The 16,059-nt window shown below is 26.8% G+C and overlaps 1 protein-coding gene across 3 annotated transcripts in view; it reads left to right on the top strand.

Annotated features, from left to right (window-relative positions):
* The window catches only part of LOC109594774 (5-hydroxytryptamine receptor 1), a 150,170-nt gene that overhangs the window by 89,679 nt on the left and 44,432 nt on the right, over nt 1–16,059 (top strand). For 2 of the 3 annotated variants that reach the window (XM_049967711.1, XM_049967710.1), the window contains one exon: nt 2,350–2,382. The exons of the other annotated variant lie outside the window; for it this stretch is intronic. The gene's annotated coding sequence lies outside the window, so the exon portion shown is untranslated. The remainder of the gene's footprint in view (nt 1–2,349; nt 2,383–16,059) is intronic. 3 annotated transcript variants of the gene reach the window in all.

Raw genomic sequence — 16,059 nt, forward strand, 5'->3', positions numbered from 1 at the left:
TGTTTATATGTTACTCAATACTCTTATTTCTTAGTGAAAATATCTAATCTTTATTTATATTTATTTATACTTCTTCATTCATCCATTAATTCTCAACATATTTTTTAGTTTTTATTGGACACATTTTGTTTAGAAAGTTAACAACACTTAAACTAATGGAAGATATATTTTGGGATTAGTTTTCAAATAATACAAGTTAATAATTTTCTTATTTTATTTATCAAATATTCTGAACTTATTTGTTTTTTTTTAAACTTACTAAATTGTTAATAAAATCTTTATTATTTTAAATTCAAATTTCAATTTTTATTGAATTTATATTTCATTATTGTTAATGTTTTGACAGAATAAACTACGGAATAAATTTATATACATATAAAATAATTAAAATTAAACAAACGATTCTATCACATAATTCAAGTTCTGAATCTTGAAATGTGGTTAATTTTTAATTAATAAACGAATTTAATTAATATATTAATATTTATTGAGAAAATATTTACATTTACATTTTTTTCTTATTTGAAAATCAAAGGTGGGAAGATAACGATATAGAAATCTGTGTCACCCACTTGTGTACAGCTACTGTCGGATAGATGGTATTACTAACAAATATTGAAAAACCTAATTAAAGTAGTTTCTATATTCAAAACAAACTAGTTTCATATTAAATATTATATTTGATGAATCGAGTAATATTCAGAAATTATTTGTTTACTTTAGAACTTACTTAATTGTGAATAAAATATTAATTGTTTTAAAAGCAAATTTCAATTTTTACTGTCATTATTTATTATTAATATTTCAGTAAAATAAACTACAGCTTAAATTTATATACATATAAAATAAAAATAAACTGGCACTTCAAGCTTAATTTTCTATAATTAAACAAACGATTCCATCATATAATTCGACAAGTTTATTCCAAATTCTAAATCTTGAATTAAGGTTAATTAATAAACGAATTTAATTAATATAATAGTATTTATTGAGAAAATATTTACAGTTTTATCCTGTTAATTTGAAAGTTAAAGGTGGGAAGAAAACGATATAGAAACCTGTGTCACCTACTTGTGTACAACTACAGTCAGATAGATGGCATTACTTACAAATATTAAAAAAAAAACTAATTAAAGTAGTTTTTTTATTCGAAAAAAAACTTGTTTCATATTAAATATTATATTTGATAAATCGTGTAATATTCTGAAATTATTTGTTTCCTTTAGAACTTATTTAACTGTGAATAAAATCTTAATTGTTTTAAAAGGAAATTTCAATTTTTACAGTCATTATTTATTATTAATATGTCTGTAGAATAAACTGCAGCTTAAATTTATATACATATAAAATAACATTAAACTGGCACTTCAGACTTAATTTTCTGTAATTAAACAAACAATTCCATCACATAATTCGACAAGTTTATTCCAAATTCTGAATTTTGAATTATGGTTAATTTTTAATTAATAAACGAATTTAATTAATATAATAGTGTTTATTGAGAAAATATTTACAGTTTCTTCTTATTGATTCGAAGGCCAAAGGTGGGAAGAAAACGATATAGGAACCTGTATGACCTACTTGTGTACAGCTACTGCTGGACAGATGGCATTGCTAATAAATACTAAAAATAAAATTAATTAAAATTGTTTCTATATTTAATAAAACTAGTTTCATATTAAATATTATATTTGATAAATCGTGTAATATTCTGAAATTATATATATTATTAATTATACTTAATTGTGAATAAAATCTCAATTATTTTAAAAGCAAATTTTTACAGTAATTATTTATTGTTAATATTTCCGTAGAATAAACTACAGCTTAAATTTATATATAAGTTAACAACACTTGAGTAAATTATCACATAAAATAATGGAAGAGATATTTTGAGATTAGTTTTTAAATAAAACAAGCTACTACTTTTAATTTTTTATAAATCTTAAATGTAACATAAATTTCATTTAATGTTTATGTAACTGAGTCAATTATGTCATACAAAGTGATACATAGTCTAACATAAAATATGGGGTCATAATAGTTTTTAACATTACGTTTATTCCTTTGTCAAAATACGACTTATACAGGCTCATAAATTAAAATAACGTTACAAACGTTTTTATCTGGTTTCAGCAATTTGGTCGACAGTTTGTGGGTGTAAAACTATTTCCAACATTCATCCGCATCATTTTGGTGAAAAATTGGACGTGTTCCAATGAAAATATATGAGTGTGACTAATTTAAGTCAGTTAATCAAAATTTATCAAAAATAATTTATATATAACCACCTACTACTTACTACATTAGTGGTTTCATATACTTTAGTGTATTTTCAACTTGTTCCAGAATCGTATCGTGGGAATTAACAACAAATAATCGGTGAGTTATCGAAAGCTTTTGTACAAGTTGACAAAAATCGTCAAACGCCCTCGTCCCAAAAGTTAAAGGCGAAATTTTAATGGAGTTACCATGTCGATTTGCACTCGAGAAACTTCTAGCCGAGGATAATTATATTTCCCGGCAGATAACCGCAAGATCACTTAACGCTTTCCAAAACGGAAAACCGAATGGTCATTCCAAGCTCAAATCCGAAAACGATTAAACAACCGAAAACCGTTGTGCGGTACAGAAGCGCAGACAATTGAATTTACCGCAGAGACTTCGAGATGTTGTTTTTGGAGCTCTCTTCTGCAAATACATTTTTATTAGACGGTCGGATAACCCACCTGAATTTACGTGCATCTTAATACCCAATTTGGCTTTGCCCGATTACATTTTGTTACGACACTTTGTTCATAAACGGAACGGGCTGCACTGTGTGTATTTACATTCAAAATACGCCAGTTAATTGGATTGTTTGCCTTTAACAAACTATTCGCTTCAAACAAATCGAATTGGAGTAAAACACGTTTGATACAAAGCTTCAATAAAAATTGTTATGTTGTGGTGCTGGTGAGAAGAATGGAACAGTCACAATTCTCGATTTGTTCTAGAAATAGCTTCGGTATAACTTGGAATATTACTGTTTGTTCCCGAAGCAATATTATTAACAAATTGGCGCCTGAGGCTGAATTCTCTGTAATTAAACACACAACTCCATCCCATAATTTTACAAGTTTATGTGGGCTTCTCAATATTGAACTATGCATGATTTTTAATTAATAAATGGATTTAATTAATATTAGATTAATATCTATAATAGTTTCAGTTTTACTAATATGATGGACAAAGGTGGGAAGAAACCAATATAGAAATCTGTTTTACCTGTTTGTACACAGCTACTGTCGGCCAGATGGCAATACCATCGAATGTTGAAAATTTCATAATTTCATATTTGATGAATCGAGTAATATTCAAAATTCTTTAGAACTTACTTAATTATGAATAAAATCTTAAATGTTTTAAAAGCAAATTTCAATTTTTACAGTGATTATTTTTTTTAATATTTCCATAGAATATTAAAAAAATAAATCTTGAATTATGGTTAATTTTTAATTAATAAACGAATTTAATTAATATAATATTATAATATTTATTGAGAACATATTTACAGTTTTTTCTTATTAATATGAAAGCCAAAGGTGGAAAGTATACGATATCGAAACTATATAGAAACCTGTGTCACTTACTTGTGTACAGCTACTGCCGGACAGATGGCATTACTAACAAATATTGAAAAAACTAATTAAAGTAGTTTCTATATTCAAAAAAACTATTTTAATATTAAATATTATATTTAATGAATCGAGTAATATTCTAAAATTATTTGTTTTATTTAAAACTTACATAATTGTGTGTAAAATCTTAATTGTTTTAAAAGCAAATTTCAATTTTTACAGTCATTACTTATTATTAATATTTTTGTAGAATAAACTACAGCTTAAATTTATATACATATAAAATAAAAATAAACTGAAACTTCAGTCTTAATTTTCTGTAATTAAACAAACGATTCCATCACATAATTTAACAAGTTTATTTGAAATTCTGAATTTTGAAATGTGATTAATTTTTAATTAATAAATAAATTTAATTAATATAATAGTATTTATTGAGAAAAGATTTACAGTTTTTTCCTGTTAATTTGAAAGTTATAGGTGGGAAGAAAACTATATAGAAACCTGTGTCACCTACTTATGTATAGCTATTGTCAGACAGATGGCATTACTAACAAATATTGAAAAACTAATTAAAGTATTCTATAGTCTATATTCAAAAAGACTATTTTAATATTAAATATTATATTTGATGAATCGAATAATTTTATGAAATTATTTGTTATTTTAGAACTTACTTAATTATGATAAAAATCTTAAATTTTTTAAAACTAAATTTCAATTTTTACAGTTTTGATTATTGAGAAAATATCTGCGGTTGAGGTCTTATTAAATTGAAGATCAAAACTGGGAGGAATACAAAGTAGAAACCTGTTTCACATACATCTACTGTCGGACAGATGGCAATACCAACGAATATTGAAAAACTAATCAATATATTAATTTATGTACTTAAAAGGGTAGTTTTATATTAAATAATATGTTTGATGAATGGATTAATATTCTGAAATTATTGCCTTTTTTATTATTGATTGTTTCTACAAAATATACTACAGTTTAAACTTAAATGCTTACGTATAAAATAAAAACTATAATCGATGAAACAGAGCTCGAATAACGTAAACATTTTAGGACTTAATGGCCGGACATTTTTCTTCGTTAACGTCGAAAGAAGAAAGTAAAACCTTTCGAAAGTAACAAGAAGTCACTGAAAATGGGAAAACAATAAGGCCAACTGATTTATTCCGTTATATTTCTTATAAAAACACACAGAAACACACATTCACACTGCGAACTGAACTAATAAAACGTGGGCGTCAGAAAAGCGAAGCTCCGTTGATTACAATGCGAGATTAACATTATTTTTGAGCGGCGACGTTTTATTATTCCGCCGCTGAATTTAACGAAATAATCTGGGCCGCTTTGAATGAAAGTTTTACGCGTAAAATCTGAAACCCACCGGTTTAATTAAAAATGTTAATGGACACGTTGTAAAAAATTCGCCGCGTCTTGATCCTGTTAGGGAAATTATTTTTTCTTGTATTGTGTTAAAGAGATTTGCGTCCGGAAGCTTTGGGAGTCCGCTGAATAATAAAGATCGTTGGTGAAAAACGTAAATAAATTAAACCTCCCCGTTTTCACCCCGAAACAGTTTGTTGGTAGGCGATACCGCCGCGGACGGAACGAATAAGCTTTATTAAATTCTAAGTGAAAACGAGAAGGAAATATGCACCGGGTGAATTTATTATGTAATAAAGTTATTTAGATGGCCCGAATTTTATCTAATAAAACGTAAAATCTTAAGAAGTTTATTCGGGAAGTGCAATTTCAGCTCGATTAAGATTAAATTACTTGAAACTTTCCACTTTGGTCCTTCCTCTATAACGGCCGACGTTTAAACGAAGGAGTTGCTCAACTTAAATGTATTTTAACGTAACCTAATATTTTTGAATAACTAATTTTGTACCTGTTAAATTCGTTTATCACATTTACTTGGCTAACGCCTTCAAATTTCTCCAGAAACTTTATAATTGTATAATAATATGGTGATTACATAGGTCACAGATGTGCTGATTCCAAACATGCCATCAAATTTTGTCTGCTCTAGTCATTTATATAAGAATTAAAGATATCTTTTGAAGTTAAATATCTTAAAATTGAAATCTAAATTGTCAGATATATCTTTTAATAGCTTACACTACCAAAGACCATTTTATAGTCATTATTTATTATTAATATTTTCGTAGAATTAACTACAGCTTAAACTTAATTAATATAATAGTATTTATTGAGAAAATATTTACAGTTTTTTCTTATTAATTCGAAAGCCAATGGTGGGAAGAAAACGATATAGAAACCTGTGACACCTCTTGTGTACACCTACTGACGGACAGATGGCACTAGTAACAAAAAACTAATTAAAGTAGTTTCTATAACCAAAGAGGATAGTTTCATATTAAATATTACATTTGTTGAAAAGAGTAATATTCCGAAATTATTTTAACTTACTTAATTGTGACTAAAATATTAATTGTTTTAGAAGCATATTTCAATTTATATTTATATTTCCGTAGAATAAATTACTGCTTAAATTTATATACATACAAAATAAAAATAAATTGGCACCTCAGGCTTAATTGTCTGTAATTATTGTAATATGAAATTAATTAAGTAATTTTGAAATATGATTAATTTTTAATATGATAAAGGACAAACAGCTACAATAAAAATAAAATATTAATTGTGACGGTCATCAACGTAGTTGTACGTTGGCAACTTAGAATAAACTTGCCTGATTATTTGATGGAACTGTCTGTACATTTGATTACAGTGAATTAAGCCCGGAGCGTCAATTTGGTAATAATGTAGCTTTGAAAACAGATCGTAACGTCGGTACTTGGAACGAAACAAACTGACCGAAGGCTATCTACAGAATCAATCCCGAATTGTTGCGGTCCCATTCTTCTCACCAATTTATTAAAGCTTTAGATCAAAACTTGGTCCGGCCAAATTCGATTTAATTGAGACAAATTGTTTGCCAAGCACAAACAATTAAATTATTCCAAAAGTGGTGTACAAAGACAATACATTGTGTTTAAATCATTAAAGAAACCTCGAAAGATATGCGAAGCGAAAAATGTGAAATTGTCGTCGTAAAAATGTTATTAAACGTCGACACAAAAGCCACAACAGGAAAATTAAATAAAGACGAGCAACAAAGTCGAGTAAAAAGTTTCCTAATATAGATTTTCGTGTATGAGAAGGATTTTGTCTGGGCCGACGGAAAATCTCCATATTATATCCTTACATTTGCAAATGAAAGTATGGATGAAATTCGGGGACAAAAATTTCGGACGTTGGGATAAAACTTTGCCGTCCCTTTATTGATAATAAATACGGAATGCACCATGTGTCCCTCCTACTTTCTTTCTGTTCTCTTTTTGTGTTGAAGAAGTTATTCCAAAAGCAGATAATTAAATTGCTTAATAACTATTTATTCAGTTTTAAAGTTTTAAAGTTTGGAAGTTACATCATTTAAAACAAGTTAACAAGAAGAAAGTAATATAGATACCTGTATTTATCCTAGTTGTGCTACTCTAGGAGAGATGGCAGTGTGAACGCATATTGAAAAATATTTAATTTAATCAATTATTTGTAATAAAAAATAGTTACGTGTTATAAAAGCAGTAAAATAATTATTAGCTACATTCAAAAATATATCTAAAATTAATTAATTATTAAATTGGGTATAATATGAACATGAAATAAAATGTGCAAATTATATATTTTCACACCAATTCAGAACAAGTTAACAAGAAGAAATTATTATAGATACCTGTATTTATCCTAGTTGTGCTACTCTAGGAGAGATGGCAGTGTGAACGCATATTGAAAAATATTTAATTTAATCAATTATTTGTAATAAAAAATAGTTACGTGTTATAAAAGCAGTAATATAATTATTAGCTACATTCACAAATTTATATAAAATTAATTAATTATTAAATTGGGTACAATATAAACATGAAATAAAATGTGCAAATTATATATTTTCACATCAATTCAGAACAAGTTAACAAGTAGAAATTAATGTAGATACCTGTTTTTATACTAATTGTGTTACTATAGAAGAGATGGAGGTTTGAACGCATATTGAAAATATTTAATTTAAGCAATTATTAGTAATAAAAAATATTTACGTGTTATAAAAGATAAAATAGTAAAGTAATTATTAGCTATACTCCAAAATATATCTAAAATTAATTAATTATTAAATTGGGTATAATATGAACATGCAATGAAATGTGCAAATTATATATTTTCACACCAATTCAGAACAAGTTAACAAGAAGAAATTATTATAGATACCTGTATTTATTCTAGTTGTACTACTCTAGGAGAGATGGCAGTGTGAACGCATATTGAAAAAAATAGTAATGAAAAATATTTACGTGTTATAAAAGGTAAAGCAGTAAAATAATTATTAGCTACATTCAAAAATATATCTAAAATTAATTAATTATTAAATTGGGTATAATATGAACATGAAATAAAATGTGCAAATTATATATTTTCACACCAATTCAGAACAAGTTAACAAGAAGAAATTATTATAGATACCTGTATTTATCCTAGTTGTGCTACTCTAGGAGAGATGGCAGTGTGAAGGCATATTGAAAATTATTTAATTTGATCAATTATTTGTAATAAAAAATAGTTACGTGTTATAAAAAAATGTTAGGTACACTCTAAAAAATATATATAAAATTAATCAATTATTAAATTGGGTATAATATGAACATGAAATAAAATGTGCAAATTATAAATTTTCACACCAATTCCGAAACAGATTTTTTTCACATGATCAATTCGTTGTAACCATAAAAGCGTGAAATGGAGGAAAGGTTTATCTCGACGCCGACAAATTGAGCCATAAATAAAAAAACATAAAACAAATGTTTCTTCTGTTTTTCACGGGCAAATTACTTTGACATGATGCTAAATAAAAATATTTTTTGTAAGTAGTTTTCTACTGTAATCTTGACCTAAACAAGTTTTTATAGATATTAATTGATTTGAAAGCAAATTGTTGCTTTTAAATTAATTGTTTTTATAAAAATACGTTTCCTCGTTCATTGATTCATAATTGATGAATTATTATGTCATGTAAAAAGGATTCAAAGGACATCTAAAAATAAACAATATTGATCAAATATTGAACATTTAAATCAATATTAAAATATCTAAAAAGTCTTCAAGGTGCATTAAATAAAAGTTTACTAATTAAAAACCTTTCCTGTTGTGTTTAGTTGTAATTAACGCACGCACATGCACTTAATTAACATAAAACTATTAAAATATTCATTTTCGTGCCGGTAAATTCATTAATTAATTCACACCCCCGATTTATGATTTAAATAAATATTTTTATAAAACGTCAAAGGGTAATTGGCGGAATGTCTATTCGTTGCCGGATTAAAATTGATATTTGCCGGTGAAAAATCCAATTAATCGCCACACCAAAAATTATTAGACTGAACCGATGATGAATCAATTTAACGTATTAATTAGAGAATCGAAAATATTTAAACCCGAAATAATTTGCGTTCCACTTTGTCCCGTGAAGTGGTAATAAAATTCCTCCATGCATATTATTACAAATACCGAATTATAATTACCGATTCATTTATTCAAATTATTCGGGAACTCTTTGCTCTGGAAACATGAGCACTTGAATTTCGCATCGGTATTAATTGCCGTTACAAATGTGCCAGACATTTAAATCAATTTCAGTGACAATGATAAATTACACATCAATTCAATAAAAAATTTGTCGTGCCCACTCAAATAATTCATAGTTAGTTTAATTATTAAAATCCAACCAAATCGATATAAAACTTCAGCTTTAATTTTTATTATTGTTTATTCAACACAATTAATTATTTAGAAATTCAACACGTTCATGGAATTTGAATAATCGAATCGCATTTACTCACTAACTAAGTTTAGTTAAATTCACTTTATTAACACACCCCTCCGTTTTGACCTAATTTTTTCCCGGATCCATTTAAATTGAAACATGATTATGAGGGTGATGGGTTCTGGGGCTCTGTGGTTGGCATGTCAGTCAGACAATATGATGGGCTTAGTCCGATGACGAAAGGATCACCACCTTAATTACCCCCCCTTTTATTAAACTTAGTCTAAACCTGTTACGAAATTTATCTTAATTTCGTTTTGGGTTCAACCGCAATTTTCTCTTGTAATTAACAAAAATTTGCATGAATAACGCAATATTACCACGATAAATGCAAAGCAACAAAGTTTTGCCAACACCATTAAATTTGTTTATTTTTTTTATATTTTAATGGATTATTTAAAGAGTGACAACCAAAATAAATTTTATAAAATTATACTTACTTCAATGATATTTTATTATTTTAAAACATTCAATTGTCTGTAATTTAAAACAAGCAAGATGAAATTAATATAGTTACCTGTAATTACCTACTTGTGCTATTGTAAAATAGATGGCAGTGCGAAATATTGAAAAATATTTAATTATGTTACAATTAACTTACGTATATAGAATAGATCAAACGTGTTTTTGTTAAAGTCAATATATAATCTGTTTGTTATAACACAAATTTAATCATGTTTGGTTGATAATATTCCTGTAAGTAAGTAATTCATGTGTCGAATTTGTAACCGTTACAAAGCTGATTAATCCGTTTAATTAACGAAATTGTAGGAATATTTTGGTTATATGTAACTATGTAAAGACGATACTTATCACCAACTTCGGTTTAATTAAATACAGATGCTTTTGCTCTTGCTGTTACTTGCCTTCACTAGATTTAACATCAATAAGTAAACGTCCACGAATGTTACTTTTTGTTAATTTCTTAATTAGTTCAAGTACAAGACTCTCAATTTATGGAGAAAGAATTGGTAGTAATAATTCATTAATATTAGTGAAAGTGGTTCTTATTGTCTAAGTGTTATTCATAAATTGTATTTTTTTCACAAAAGAAAATAACGAGGACAACATAAATCATAAAATAAGTTTACGATTTTCTTACTGGAAATAAAAGTACCATAAAAATTATGTTGACGATTTATAATATAATAAGTACGTCATTCAGATTTAAATGCTTATTTTAAGAGTATATATTTTATAACAATGTTTATTGATGATTATCACTGATAATAATAAAAATTTGACATGTTCTTCAAAATCGAACATTATTAACATTAAATGTTAAATTATAGTTTTTAACACAGACTAAATTGATTTTAGTTTTTATTACTAAATTAGTTTTTAATTAAAAAATATATTTATAACGTAAACATTCATTACAATTAAATAAAAAATGAATCGTCAAATTTGAACATAACTCACTCAATTATTATTATTTTAACATTTGGATAATTTAAAACAAATTGGCAAGAAGGAATTAATATAGATACCTGTTTTTATCCTACTTGTGCTACCATTGGAGAGATGGCAGTTTGATCACATATTGAAAAATATTTAATTTATGCTAAATAGTAATGAAAGTATTAAAAAAATAATGAGTATTTCAATATTCTTAACATATTTTGGTCTTTATTACAATTTTTGAGTAATATTAGAATATTACCACAATTAATGTGTGTCTTAAATAATGGATATAAACGTAGTTTAGTTACAATACTATCTGATATTACATAAATTTAATCAATTTTGGTTGATAATAGTCCTGTAAGTAATTTACGTATCGAGTTTGTAACCCTTATAAACATGATTAATCAGTTTAATTAACGAAATTGCAGGAATATTTTAGTTATGTGGAACAGTGGAAAGACGATACCAGCTTTGGATTTAATTAAATACAGATGCTTTACCTTTAGGTGTTACTTGCCTTCACCAGATCTAAAATGAACAAAATTATTGATTGTTAGTTTTTTAATCAGTTTAAATACGTGATTTCTACTGTGTAGAAAATTATTATATTACTTTTTATACATAATGAGAATACAGTATAAATCATAAAATAAGTTAACAAACGATTTTCTAACAGTGAAAAGATACTTATCACCAACTGTGGATTTAATGAAATGCTAATGCCTTTGCCCCAGCTGTCACTTGCATTCACTAGGTCTCACACTGGCAAGCAAACATCAAAAATATATTATTTTTTGTTAATTAAAATACCAGATTTTTATAATATGAAAAATTATTGAAGGAGTATTTTATTATGATTCAACATTCATCTCAGTAATGTTAAGAACTTCTCTCCTTTCGTTTTCTCCATCTAAATTTTTATTACATCTGTTTTACTTGTAATTTTATTTTACAACAAAGTCTTCTTCATAAATTGGAAAACATTTTTTCACATAATATTAAGAACAGTATAAATCTAAATCTAAATTTAGAACAAGGAAGATGAAATTAATATAGATACCTGCATTTACCTACTTGTGCTATTGCGGAATAGATGGCAGTACGAAATACTGAAAAATATTTAATTTACTTCTTATTGCTTATTACTTTTCATTTACTTGCTGAGCCCTTATTGGAAATGGGTTAAAGTTGTCGATCTAATAATTTAAGCGATGACATTGTTAAAACGACAGTAAATAGAGTGTGTCAACAATCAATATGTCATTATCGCATTTTCCGAAAGCAATCTATTAAATTGGACATAGTGTGATCATCTAAAACGCCTCACGGTCCTTAAGTAGTGAATGTTTGTGCAAACTGTTAAGGTGCAATAAAAACTGGACGACTAAAAGGCCAATCGTTTATTTATAGATCTCGAATCCATCAGGACGTTTGAAAAACACGAAACTACAACATAAAATGAAATTTGATCAGAATACAGACAAATCGCCCTTTTTATTTTTGATTCGATCCTGAATTATATCTAAATTATTCAGATTTTCATATTCGTGTAACATATAATTTTCAATTATTAGCATAAATCAATATTGATTCATATTTTGTGTATTAATATTCAAATTTATACAATATTAAAATACGACATTTAATTTAGCAAATTGTAATTTCCTAAAATTCAATTATGGGCAAATATTTCGTTATTATAATTAGAGCTGAGATAAAATAATAATAATAATAATAATAATAAAAATTCTTAGGTAATTAGCCACCTCTAATTAAAATTACTTGTAGTAAAAAAAATGTTAATAACATGAAAGAGTATATTCGATGTAGATAAAATTACGATGAGGGAAGTTTCTGAAAGAGCTTTCACAGAGAAAAGCCTCGAACCATTTGAAGGTTTTTGTTTCCCCTTCGATTCCTCTTCTTGCCGCCATATAATTAAATTCATATCGACAAGAATGACCTATATAAGTTTCGCGCATTAATCGATATTATTAAGACCCTTAAACGAACGGTATTTTGTTATTCGAACTCGCATTAACATTTTTATTCGGAAGTTATTGTTCGAGGAAATCAATGGTCGTGTCGGGCAGGGCACATATGTAAAACTTTAACAAACAGATCGATCGGTGAAAATAGTTCGTGATGCATAATGAAGCGAGTTTTCGGAATAGTTTTTAATATTCTCAAGTGTATGCACGAGAGGATTGTGTTGAGGTCAAACTTCCTAATTGATATCGAATCGAACTGTTGTGCACACGCGGCGGAATACCTTACAAACTTTCTGCAATGTTTGCCCGATGATTTAATGGATGAGGGATCGATCGATGTTCTAACAACTAATAATTTTGTTTTAATTAATCGTTAGCCGTTTTCCCAGTAACACGTTCCAAATTATGCTTGAGCTTTTTCCAGCTTTTCAGTTTTTCATTTTTTTTTTTCAGATTTTATTGAAAATATACATAAACAAACATAAAATGTACCAATAATTAGAGATATTATAACTTCTAAAATTTAACAAGTTGAGAAATTAACAGAAAGTAGAGATGACTGACTCTGAGCAGCTTCATCATAATAGAATTTACTCTTAAGCTTTTTTCAGCTTTTCAGTTAAATTTCAGGTTTTATTGAAAATATACATAAACAAACATAAAATGTACCAATAATTAGAGATATTATAACTTCTAAAATTTAACAAGTTAAGAAATTAACAGAAAGTTGAGTTGATTGTCTTTGAGCAGCTTCATCATAATAGAATTTACTCATAAACCTTTGTCCATATTCTGATATGCACTTGATTAAAAAGTAGAACAATATTTTATATACTTTTCTTGAAGAAGAAAACCCTTAATGTTACTGGAATGTGAGTTTAAGGGTTGAGTTCATCATAATACAATTTCCTCTTAATACTTTCTTCATGTTCTGAAAATATTGTACTTAAACTGGTTAATAATTAACAAAAAGTAATATTTCATTGATATAATCCTGAACATTTACTTTTAATTATTGAACCTGATTAAGGCAAGTGACAGCTAGAGTAAAAAGCTTCGTAGTAAGATTTCAAATAAAATGTACAAGTAATTAAAAATAAACAATAATGTTTTATATACTTTTACTTGAAGAAAAAAGGAAGAAAGAAAACTTTTAATGTTACTGAAATGTGAGTTTAAGGCTGGCCAGCTTCATCATAATACAATTTCCTCTTAATCCTTCCTTCATGTTCTGAAAATATTGTGCTTAAACTGGTTAATAATTAACAAAAAGTAATATTTCATTGATATAATCCTGAACATTTACTTTTAATTATTGAACCTGATTAAGGCAAGTGACAGCTAGAGTAAAAAGCTTCGTAGTAAGATTTCAAATAAAATGTACAAGTAATTAAAAATAAACAATAATGTTTTATATACTTTTACTTGAAGAAAAAAGGAACGAAGAAAACTTTTAATGTTACTGAAATGTGAGTTTAAGGCTGGCCAGCTTCATCATAATACCATTTCCTCTTAATCCTTCCTTCATGTTCTGAAAATATTGTGCTTAAACTGGTTAATAATTAACAAAAAGTAATATTTCATTTATATGATCCTGAACATTTACTTTTAATTATTGAACCTGATTAAGGCAAGTGACAGCTAGAGTAAAAAGCTTCGTAGTAAGATTTCAAATAAAATGTACAAGTAATTAAAAATAAACAATAATATTTTATATACTTTTACTTGAAGAAAAAAGGAACGAAGAAAACTTTTAATGTTACTGAAATGTGAGTTTAAGGCTGGCCAGCTTCATCATAATACAATTTCCTCTTAATCCTTCCTTCATGTTCTGAAAATATTGTGCTTAAACTGGTTAATAATTAACAAAAAGTAATATTTCATTGATATAATCCTGAACATTTACTTTTAATTATTGAACCTGATTAAGGCAAGTGACAGCTAGAGTAAAAAGCTTCATAGTAAGATTTCAAATAAAATGTACAAGTAATTAAAAATAAACAATAATGTTTTATATACTTTTACTTGAAGAAAAAAGGAAGGAAGAAAACTTTTAATGTTACTGAAATGTGAGTTTAAGGCTGGCCAGCTTCATCATAATACAATTTCCTCTTAATCCTTCCTTCATGTTCTTAAAATATTGTGCTTAAACTGGTTAATAATTAACAAAAAGTAATATTTCATTGATATAATCCTGAACATTTACTTTTAATTATTGAACCTGATTAAGGCAAGTGACAGCTAGAGTAAAAAGCTTCATAGTAAGATTTCAAATAAAATGTACAAGTAATTAAAAATAAACAATAATGTTTTATATACTTTTACTTGAAGAAAAAAGGAACGAAGAAAACTTTTAATGTTACTGAAATGTGAGTTTAAGGCTGGCCAGCTTCATCATAATACCATTTCCTCTTAATCCTTCCTTCATGTTCTGAAAATATTGTGCTTAAACTGGTTAATAATTAACAAAAAGTAATATTTCATTGATATAATCCTGAACATTTACTTTTAATTATTGAACCTGATTAAGGCAAGTGACAGCTAGAGTAAAAAGCTTCATAGTAAGATTTCAAATAAAATGTACAAGTAATTAAAAATAAACAATAATGTTTTATATACTTTTACTTGAAGAAAAAAGGAAGAAAGAAAACTTTTAATGTTACTGAAATGTGAGTTTAAGGCTGGCCAGCTTCATCATAATACAATTTCCTCTTAATCCTTCCTTCATGTTCTGAAAATATTGTGCTTAAACTGGTTAATAATTAACAAAAAGTAATATTTCATTGATATAATCCTGAACATTTACTTTTAATTATTGAACCTGATTAAGGCAAGTGACAGCTAGAGTAAAAAGCTTCGTAGTAAGATTTCAAATAAAATGTACAAGTAATTAAAAATAAACAATAATGTTTTATATACTTTTACTTGAAGAAAAAAGGAACGAAGAAAACTTTTAATGTTACTGAAATGTGAGTTTAAGGCTGGCCAGCTTCATCATAATACCATTTCCTCTTAATCCTTCCTTCATGTTCTGAAAATATTGTGCTTAAACTGGTTAATAATTAACAAAAAGTAATATTTCATTGATATAATCCTGAACATTTACTTTTAATTATTGAAC

Source organism: Aethina tumida, chromosome 5, assembly GCF_024364675.1.
Source record: "Aethina tumida isolate Nest 87 chromosome 5, icAetTumi1.1, whole genome shotgun sequence".
NCBI classification, from domain to species: domain Eukaryota; kingdom Metazoa; phylum Arthropoda; class Insecta; order Coleoptera; family Nitidulidae; genus Aethina; species Aethina tumida.